Source organism: Brassica napus, unplaced genomic scaffold (genome assembly GCF_020379485.1).
Source record: "Brassica napus cultivar Da-Ae unplaced genomic scaffold, Da-Ae ScsIHWf_2432;HRSCAF=3141, whole genome shotgun sequence".
Lineage (NCBI taxonomy): Eukaryota > Viridiplantae > Streptophyta > Magnoliopsida > Brassicales > Brassicaceae > Brassica > Brassica napus.
The window spans coordinates 15,484-26,463 of NW_026015771.1; the positions used below are offsets into that span (position 1 = coordinate 15,484).

A 10,980-nucleotide genomic window follows, 5' to 3' on the forward strand; every position below is an offset into this window, starting at 1 on the left:
CTTGATTTATAAAAATATATATACACGATAAAATCAATTATTTTTTATTTTATAAGATAATATTCTAAAAATAAAAAAATCGAATTTTTTTAATTATAAATTAATAAAATTTCATAGTCTCAATATTATTAATTTATAAAATTCTTACTGTACATGTTTAATCGTGTGACCGATCATACCTTATACCCAAATCGTGGGATAATCGGTTCGGTTTAAATAGTACAGATGTATACTATGCAATAGCCAAGGTTTTCTGAATTCAGTGGACTAAATTAGTAATGGGCCTTGATATGATAATGGGCTAGGGTTTCATCCCCACTTATCTTGCTCATATAAAGTTACGCAAACACTTGTCTGGCCGTTCTTTCTCTGTCTCCGTTCTATCCAAAAGGTATACTTCTTCTTAATTCTCTTTCTTCACCTCTTCACGGCTACTCTTCATCGATTCTAAACGTTCGTTGATAAAACCTTGTTTTCAGGAGAGAATAGTAGCTGAGGAAGTGCCAAAATGAGGTTCGTATGCTCAACTACTCCATATGATTATGTATCTACATTGTTAATGATTCAGCTGTCTTGTCTCTGTAATCTAATGATTGTTGGATACTTGTGAACCTAATTGGTATAATCGTAGCTGAAAATGATTCTTTAATACAATAAAGTATTGACCTTTATTCTCTTTTAGGTGTTGTGGTGTGTGTTAAGTCATCATTTTGATGAGGTTGTCTGTGATTCTGGGTATTGAAAGTTTGGATTTTGAATGGTTGCAGTAAGCTCCAGAGTGAAGCCGTGAAAGAGGCGATATCAACCATTATCACTCACTGCAAGGAGACGAAGCCTCGCAAGTTCACCGAGACTATCGAGCTCCAGATTGGTCTCAAGAACTATGACCCTCAAAAGGACAAGAGGTTTAGCGGTTCCGTTAAGTTGCCTCACATTCCTAGGCCCAAGATGAAGATTTGCATGCTCGTGTGACGCCCAGCACGTTGAAGAGGTAAAGCTTCCCTCTCCCTTTTACGATCGGAAGACATGTTCTTAAGAAGCTTTTGTTTTTTTTACTTAGGCTGAGAAGATTGGGTTAGAGTCTATGGATGTGGAAGCTCTTAAGAAGCTGAACAAGAACAAGAAGCTTGTCAAGAAGCTAGCTAAGAAGTTCCATGCTTTCCTTGCTTCTGAATCTGTCATCAAGCAGATTCCCCGTCTTCTTGGTCCTGGTCTCAACAAGGCAGGCATGTTTTAGCACACCAACTCTAATTTCCTTGAGTTTGATTATCATCTCCATATGATTTAATAATCGCTTGACGCTTTGAACAACAAACAAACAGGAAAGTTCCCAACTCTTGTTAGCCACCAAGAGTCTTTGGAGTCCAAAGTGAATGAGACAAAGGCAACAGTGAAGTTCCAGCTCAAGAAGGTTCTTTGCATGGGTGTCGCCGTTGGGAATCTCGGCATGGAAGAGAAGCAGATCTTCCAGAATGTTCAGATGAGCGTCAACTTCCTTGTTTCCCTCTTGAAGAAAAACTGGCAAAACGTTAGTAAAAATTCTTTCTTTTTGATCTTCTTTTTAGATCATCTTCATACATTTATCAGGTCTCTAACTCTGAGGTGTTGCTTAAAATTTATCTGCAGGTTAGGTGCTTGTACTTGAAGAGCACAATGAGTCCACCCACCCGTTTTTCTAAGATTATTTTATCTCAAAGTTTCTCTCAAGGTGTCATCTGGCCGAGAGGAGATTTCATTTTCATTTCTGTCATGATTAAGATTTTGTTTAAAGACGGAGTTATTTATAATATTCCGATTACTCTTGGTGAATTCTCTCTATTTATGTTAGTTTAACCCAATCTTATTACAAAATAATGGAATACAATCACAAGAAATCAATAAACAGTGTTTTATTATCATATATATACAAAACATTAGATTTCACTAAGCGAAACAAACTTCATAATTTGCTAGTACAGTATTTTTTGGTCTTGGCTCTCTTTGATTTTAGATATGAATAAATAAGGGTGCATGTCTTATCAAAGCAACATTCAAGTAAATCATGGGATGCCAATGATTGTTAAGAAAGGGAAGAAGCTAGCAGGTGGAAACCAAAACCTCCAGTCCCGGAAAATCTATAGTCTTCGAATCTCCGATTATATTTCCGATGTGATCACCGGTTGGTTTTGGGCATGAGAGAGAGAAGAGAGAAGAAAGGGTTTGATGTAGTTAAGACTTCGGACTCGTGTTTGGACTTGATCACTTCAGAGAAAAAGTTGTGTAGGACCTCCCAATAGCTTGCAATACATTTCATAGATGTTGACATGAACCAAGTAAGTTGTCAGACTTGAGAATTAAGCTGCCAGACTTATAAGGTTTTATAAAGCTTTTATTTTTTATAAAGTTTTATAAGGCTTTATAAGGGTTTTATAAGCTCGATTTTATTGAAGAGAACAAGAGAGATAATAAGATATTTTATTATATTGTGTACTGAGGTCACTTGTCTTTAAATACTTGTACCCAGATCCACAATTAAATTAAGGAAACTATTCTCTCATTCTCTCTCTTACATCTTGAGATCTACTTTCTCTCTCTCTATGTTCTTCATGTTCTTCATTCTCCATAAATAAACTCTCAATCATTCTCTCATTCTAACATGGTATCAGGCATTAAGCTCCTGAAACTCACAAAAGCTTCCGCAAATTTCTTTCTTTCTTTCTCAGATTATCTTCAAAATCTGTTGGATACATCCTTTTATCCACTGGTCCAAAGGTCTTTCAAAAGGGAAGAACCTCACCAGAACTCAAGATAGAGGAGTACCCTATTCTCTGGAACTCAAGAAAGCTTCAACCATATCAGGAAAAGCTTCTTCAAAGTCCAGTTTATCTCAAAATCAGTAGGAACAATCTATTGTCCACTGGTCCATATCTCTCCATGAGGGAGAACTCCAACATGGTGTTGTTTCCAGAGTACAAGAAGGCTAAGGAACAACATAAGAACCACAATATGCCAAGAAGAAGTGACTTGAATCAAGCCAGGAATGTAATCAAAGAGTTTGAGCATCCATCGATTCAAGGTCGAACCATGTATTCATCTGTCATTGGTGGTTCAAAAAGAAGAAGGAACATGGAGAAGTACTGATAGTGCAGCCAACACTGATGGTCCAACAACCATGAGTGACCTACATTCCCTTATCCAAGCCTTTATCTCATCAAGAAGGCTGGTACACACTCTCTTGACCCTAAACCTATCATTATAGATTCAGGAGCAAGCCATCACATGATTAGTGATAGAAACTTGATGAGTGATGTCCAGCCTGCCTCAGGGAATGTTCAAATAGCAAATGGTGATAAGATTAAGATAGAAGGGATAGGGAACCTGAGGTTGTTTGATAGGGAATCTACTGCCTTGTATATGCCTCAGTTTACATCAAACTTGCTATCTGTGAGAAAGGCTACTGTTGATCTGAGTTGTCAGGTTGTCTTCAGACCAGATGAGGTTGAATTTCAAGACTTAAAGACAAGCCAAGTGATTGGAAAGGGGCACGTTCACAATGAACTATATCATCTTCAGAAGACAGAGATGTCTAGACCATCCACTTCTCAGTGTTTGGCTAGTACATCCAGCGGGGTTGATAGCACACTATGTCATGCTAGGTTGGGACATCCTCATACAAGAGCCCTAAACTTGATGCTTCCAGGTGTGGTCTTCAAGAATGATGATTGTGAAGCTTGCATATTGGGGAAGCATTGTAGAACAGTCTTCTCACAGTCTAGCACCATCTATGAAAGATGTTTTGACCTAGTTCACTCTGATGTATGGACTGCTCCATGTGTGTCCAGAGAACCACAAATACTTTGTCACCTTCATTGATGAGAAATCCAAATACACTTGGGTGACACTGATTCCGTCTAAGGACAGGGTGTTGGATGCTTTCAAGAATTTCCAGACCCATATCTGCAACCATTTCAATGCCAAGATGAAAATTCTAAGGTCAGATAATGGTGGAGAGTATACAAGTCATGCATTTAAGCAATATCTTGCTCAACATGGGATTACTCACCAGACAAGCTGTCCTTACACTCCTCAACAGAATGGAGTTGCTGAGAGAAAGAACAGACATTTGATGGAGGTAGCAAGATCAATGATGTTCCACACCAATGTTCCAAAAAGATTCTGGAGTGATGCTGTGATGTCTGCTACTTATCTGATCAATAGAACTCCAACTAAAGTCCTCAACGACATGTCTCCTTTTGAGGTTCTAAATAAGACCAAACCATCTTTGGACCATTTGCGTGTGTTTGGATGCCTCTGTTTTGTGATGATACCTGGGGAGCTGAGGAACAAGCTTGATGCTAAAAGCTCAAAAGCTATGTTCATTGGTTACTCTCCAACTCAGAAGGGGTATAAGTGCTATGATCCAGAGTCAAGAAGGGTTCTTGTCTCGAGGGATGTGAAGTTTGCAGAATCTAGAGGCTATTATGATGGAAAGAGTTGGGATGAGCTCAAAGATCTTTCTCAATCAGCCTCAGATAGAGCAAATAACCTTAGGGGAGTAATGGAGAGCCTGAGAATCAGTATGCCCTCTTTACCAAGTGTGGAACCTGTCCCTGAAAATTTATCATCTACTGCAGCTGATAGTGTTGAGAGCACTCATCCTAATCATGAGGGGGGGCAGTAGAAATGTTGAGCAGTCTACACAAGCTCAACCTGAAGAGAGCTCTGTAGCTCATGATCAAGATGAGATGCCATCAGAATCAGATGTTGAGACTCAAGTAGAGGCGCCAAGTGAAGGAAATGAAACAGAACCTGAGCAGATACAACTTTTGAGAAGGAGTACAAGGATCAGGAAACCCTCACAGTGGATCAACACAAAAGTTTATTTCAATGCTGAAGCTGTAGCTCACCCAATAAGTGCAGTATGCTCCCTTGCTCAATATCCAGAAGATCATCAAGTCTTCATCAGTGAATTGGATCAGGAATACATTCCAAGAACATATGAAGAAGCTATGCAACACAAGGAGTGGAGAGAATCTGTTGGAGATGAGATGGAAGCCATGATCAAGAATGATACATGGTTTGAGACTGAACTTCCAAAAGGAAAGAAAGCAGTGACAAGCCGACTTCTCTACACTATCAAGTATGGAGCCAATGGAAAACCAGAAAGAAAGAAGACAAGACTGGTTGCAAGGGGATATACTCAAGTGTATGGTGAAGATTATCTAGACACTTTTGCACCAGTGGCCAAGCTTCACACTATAAGGATTCTCTTATCTCTTGCTGTCAATCTTGAGTGGGATTTATGGCAGATGGATGTGAAGAATGCCTTTCTTCAAGGAGAATTGGAGGATGAAGTCTACATGAGACCACCTCTTGGTCTTGAGAACATGGTGAAGCCAGGAAATGTTCTCAGATTAAAGAAGGAAATTTATGGCTTGAAGCAATCTCCAAGGGCTTGGTACCATAAGTTGAACACCACCCTCAATGAAAGAGGCTTTGTAAAGTCAGAAGCTGATCAACCCTCTTCACATTAACTAGTAAGCAAGGTATTGTGGTCATCTTAGTCTATGTGGATGACATTATCATCACTGGTAGCAACAAGGAAGGTATTCTCTCAACTAAAACATTTCTTAAAAGTGCCTTTGATATCAAGGATTTGGGAGAGTTGAAGTATTTTTGGGATTGAGATCTTCCGCTCTAAAGAGGAGCTATTCTTATCTCAAAGGAAGTACACACTTGATATTTTAAAGGAGGCAGGAAACCTTGGGAGTAAAAAGGCCAAGACTCCATTAGAAGAAGGGTACAAGGTGCTGAGAGAGGGGGAGTATGGGTCTACACCATTTGGAGATATCAAGAAGTATAGAAGAATGGTGGGCAAGCTCATCTATCTAACCATCACCAGACCTGATGTGTGTTTTGCTGTGAATCAAGTGAGTCAACACATGGGAGCTCCTAAGGTGCATCATTGGAATATGGTGGAGATGATCTTAAGGTACCTAAGAGAGGCGCCTGGCCAAGGAGTATGAATGGCATGTAACAAGAGTACTGAAGTTGTTGGGTATTGTGATGCTGATTGGGCTGGAGACAGAGTTGATAGGAGATCAACTACAGGCTATTGCACCTTCATTGGAGGAAACCTGGTCACATGGAAGAGCAAGAAGCAGAAGGTGGTGTCTTGTTCAAGTGCTGAAGCAGAGTATAGAGCAATGAGGAAGCTTACTAGTGAGCTCATTTGGATCAGAAACTTACTAAAGGATTTGGGCATAGAGAGACAACAACACCAATCACAATGCACTGTGACAATCAGGAGGCCATACATATAGCATCAAACTCAGTGTTTCATGAGAGGACAAAGCACATTGAAGTTGACTGTCACAAGGTGGGACAAGCTGTGGAGCAGAAGATCATTTTACCCGGCTATACTAAAAGTGAAGATCAGTTAGCTGATATCTTCACCAAGGCAGCAAGCACTAAAGTCTGTGAGTTTATCCATCCAAAATTGGGACTCATAGACCTCTCATGTCACTGATATCTCCTTCATGAAGTGTTCTACTCTTTTTCCTTGACTTGGGTTTTCTCCCAAGGGTTTTACCTAGTTGAGGTTTTAATGAGGGAATACTTCATTGCTTCCAAGCTTGACTTGTTCCATATGGTCAAGCTTGAGGGGAAGTGTTGACATGAAGCAGAAGTAAGCTGCCAGACTTGATAATTAAGCTGCCAGACTTGAGAATTAAGCTGCCAGACTTATAAGGTTTTATAAAGCTTTATAAGGCTTTATAAGGTTTTATAAGGCTTTATAAGGGTTTTTATAAGCTCGATTTTATTGAAGAGAAGAAGAAGAGAGAATAAGATATTTTATTATATTGTGTACTGAGGTCACTTGTGTTTAAATACTTGTACCCAGATCCACAATTAAATTAAGGAAACTATTCTCTCATTCTCTCTCTTACATCTTGAAATCTACTTTCTCTCTCTCTATGTTCTTCATGTTCTTCATTCTCCATAAATAAACTCTCAATAATTCTCTCATTCTAACAATAGAGACTTTTTCATTGGCGGTCGGAAGCACTGACCGGAACGATCCGTTTGAGGCCGCCATGGTGGTCACAGGTTCCATCACACTTCAAGAGAATCTTAATGCCTGAAAAAAAGAGATTGTTTACAATACAAAACAGCTCATTACGCTACAAATTTCTAGGCACATCTATATATAATATAGAAGATGTATTGATGCAGCATCATGATACCTTCCCACCAAGCAACCGTGTTCGAATTTTCCTTTTACTATTGTGTTTTAGGTTTTCCTTTTCTTAGTTTCCTATTTCTAAAAGGGAAAGTTGTTTACAATCGACTCTAAGTCCTATATAAGGCATCGACATGTAGTTCTTTCAAACCAATTTTTTGAAGTTATTAATACAAGAGTTTCTCTTAAGCCTTGCATTGATTCGATTAAATTCATCAATACGAGAGCCTTGCGTTGATTTGATTCAATTCATCGATTCAAGAAATCAGGTCTCTAGAGGTTTAACCTAAATCCCTAGATTTGAGCTGAGTTACCGTTGATACGCTGCGCCGTGTATGGATAACGCTATCTGAGTAAGATAATCAAAAGATGGCAAGAATATGAATTATCCCTTATTCTAACAATTTTTATGTAAGTTAAAGGTACACATATAACAATAAGTTTAAAATTTGGATGAGATGCACTAATTTTTAAGAGCTCAGCTAGTGAAAAGAGTAGACCTGAGAAGTCGAAATCACGGAGGCAGTCAAGGCAAGAGACCTTGCCACAAACAAGCGAAGAAGCTGAGAGCTGAAAGTTGGACAAGATAGCCAAAACCAAAAGGTAGAATGCTGCAACAGCTGCTTGATTCACCATTGATGAAAGTTCAAACTCAAACAAAAGAGTTTATGAATATGATGGCTTTAGATATCTTACTGTCTGTGTGAGATATGGGGAACGTATGTAAGCTTTATAGTATAAAATAAATAGTAATTAAAGAGACCAACATGCGTTGATCTTTGTGGTTGGCTTTACACACATAGGTATCGTACTTGTGTACTTCCTCTATATTAACGGCTCTTTAATTCATCCGCCTTTACTTCTAGAGGTGTTGATCTTTGGTGGTTGGCTATACCACAAGTAGTATGTGAGAATCGGAACTGAAGAACCTTGATGAACTTCAACTCTGATCACGATCGATTGAACCTTTCTTGAATGAACCAACGAACAAGACCACCACGATATGCTGGCTCAGTGTTCACTGCACTTCCCAACCAGGAGAAGCCGCCATAGCTCACTGGAGTTGGGATCGAACAAGCAACACTAACTGCTCACAATCGAGCTCCGATTACAACTTTGACTCCATGATGATCTCTCTCTCTCTCATATGATACTAGAATAAGACCTAAATCAGCTCGAGAGAGTAAAGCTGATGACTTTATACTCAGCCATTTACACACGTGATACTTCACGCCTAGCCCCGAGATCAAGCCACATATCTAAAGATTAATCCTAGTGTTATAAAGCTTTGGACTCAAAATGAGTGTCTACCATACTTAGCTAATTCCTTTGCTTAAAGTCTTCATGCTTGGACTCTTCTCAACACTTGATTTGATGACTAAAACTTTAATCTTTAAATCTCCACCTTAGGCATAGATCAACCAATATTACCTACTTGCGCTTTAAACCAAGCACCCGAATCTTTTAATGGATTCTACATCCTCCACGGAAGTATTAGACTTCTTACTCTTTACCAACACGAAGCATCTTCAATGCTTCTTTTACCTTATACACTAGCAAGACTTTAGTAAAGATATCAGCTGGATTGTAAGCTGTCGCAATCTTCAACACACGAACTAACCTTTTGCTGATCAGATATCTCTTACAAAATGATACTTCTGTGCGACAAGTTTTGTTCTCTCATGGAATACGTCATTTTTAGAGAGAGCAATGACGCTCTGAGAATCACAGAAGATCTCTTCTGTTTCTTGACCGAAATCCAGTTCTTCTGCTAAACCCTTCAACCACACTGCTTCTCGAATTGCTTTTGCATTGAGATATACAACTAAGATCTCCATTGGATGATAAAGCTACCACCTTCTGCAGCTTCAGTGGATATTATTAGTCATTCAAAAAATATCCTACTCGCTGCCATTAGCAACGAAAAACCGAGCATATCACTGGCCATTCAATCTGTTTTGGTGTATTGTGTCATTTAACATGCGTTCAGGAAAAATACAAAAGTTCTCAGTATATAAACGTAATAGTGATGTAGATCAGATCTTTGTCATAAAACTAGTTACACAAAAAAACTATGCTAAATTAGCTACTTGAAAAACAGGGAATAATAGCTTTTAAATTTGGAAATATGATTTTTCTTAATTAAGTCAGACCAAAGTATTCAATATTCATTAGGAAACATCTGTAACAATTGATAATTGTTTTGATGTTTCCAAATAATCTTTGATTCATCTTAAATATTACAAATTTGCCACTAGCTTTTTTCTTTAAAGAAAAAACAAATAAATAAATGTTATAAAAGTAATGGAAAAGTCTATCTTTATTCATAACATAGAGGTTCCTTATATAAGAGATTACACTGTCATAGATAAATGGAAAGATTACAAATCATAATCTCTTGGTTATGAGCCATCCACAATCTGGTTCATAACACTTCCCTTTGGATGCCATAACCATTTAGAGCTTGTAATGTGCTTTAATGTTGCCTCATTAAAACCTTACCAGGAAAACCCAATTGGGACAAAACCATGGTAAAGTAAAAAGAGTACAACACACATTACTCCCCCTGATTTGAACATTACTGAAGGTCCCTTGGACCTCTCCAATTTTCTGCAATCCGTGAATGATGAAGATCTTGGGCAGAATATGCTTCGTCCTCGAACATGATAGTTGGTTCTTCTTTACCATCGACATTGCCACAATCTGATCGAACATATTGAGTCATCGACCTCAAATACACACACACGAAATCTTGGATGATGTTGGTGTGATATGTGTACCACCATGTGTAAAACATAACCTGTCTGAAAACAAATAAACAAAACAAAATAACCCCTCTTTGGCTGGTTAGTGTAAAATAAACCAAAATCAAAGGCTTCTTCATCGTCCTTCTTATGGACCAATCAGATCAGTGTCTAAAACAAGATTTCTGCATCGTCCATCTCAGGACTAAATGGACTTCTTTATCGTCCACCTTTGGACTGAATGGATCAGTGTCAAAACAACGTGATCTCACGCCCATGTACTAGATAATGGGTGAGACTGATCCATATTAAAATCTTGAGTATCATTTTCTGTAAATACTATTTGATGCATAACGATTTCATTGTTAATGTACTCAAGCTGTAATCCCAAACAAAACTTTGTTTTCCAAGATCTTTCATCTCAAACTCTTTCTTGAGATATTCAACTGTTTGAGAAATTGTATCTAGAGGTTCCTAAGATATTCAGATCATATACTTTGATAATTATCAATATTGTTCTCGAGAACTTGTTGTACTTTCAGCTCAATACCCTCTAGTACTTTCATTATCCAGTGGACCATATAAATATGCAGTCACTACATCAACTTGCTGCAAGTCTAATTTCTCTCTTATATAGCCAGACTTATGAGAAATCTAAAAGTAGTTGCATCCACCACACGGGAGTATGTCTCCTCATAATCTATTACTGGTCTTTGTGAGAATCCTTGTGCAACATCAGCTTTATATCTCACGGTTCTATTCCTCACAAGACCCATTATATCCACTGGTTTTAACTCATATGGCGTCTTAATCATATGGCCAAACGCCTTTCTTCTTTAAAACTATTTAACCCACGTTTCCATTCAATCCAATATGTTTCTACGAGTGCGCACTCTTATATTGACGTGGGTTCATGATCCTCGCTTATATTCATAAATTCAAGTGCTATCTGTATGCAAATAAATCATCTTATGTCGACATTCCATATGGTTCCATTATGTTCCAGACATGATA

The 10,980-nt window shown here is 38.3% G+C and overlaps 2 pseudogenes; one reads left to right on the forward strand and one right to left on the reverse strand.

The window, feature by feature from the left end:
• The first annotated feature begins 365 nt into the window (after nt 1-365).
• On the forward strand, nt 366-1,898 carry LOC125601080 (annotated as a pseudogene).
• Nucleotides 1,899-2,039: 141 nt separating this feature from the next.
• Nucleotides 2,040-7,858, reverse strand: LOC125601081 (annotated as a pseudogene).
• Between the last annotated feature and the right edge of the window lie 3,122 nt (nt 7,859-10,980).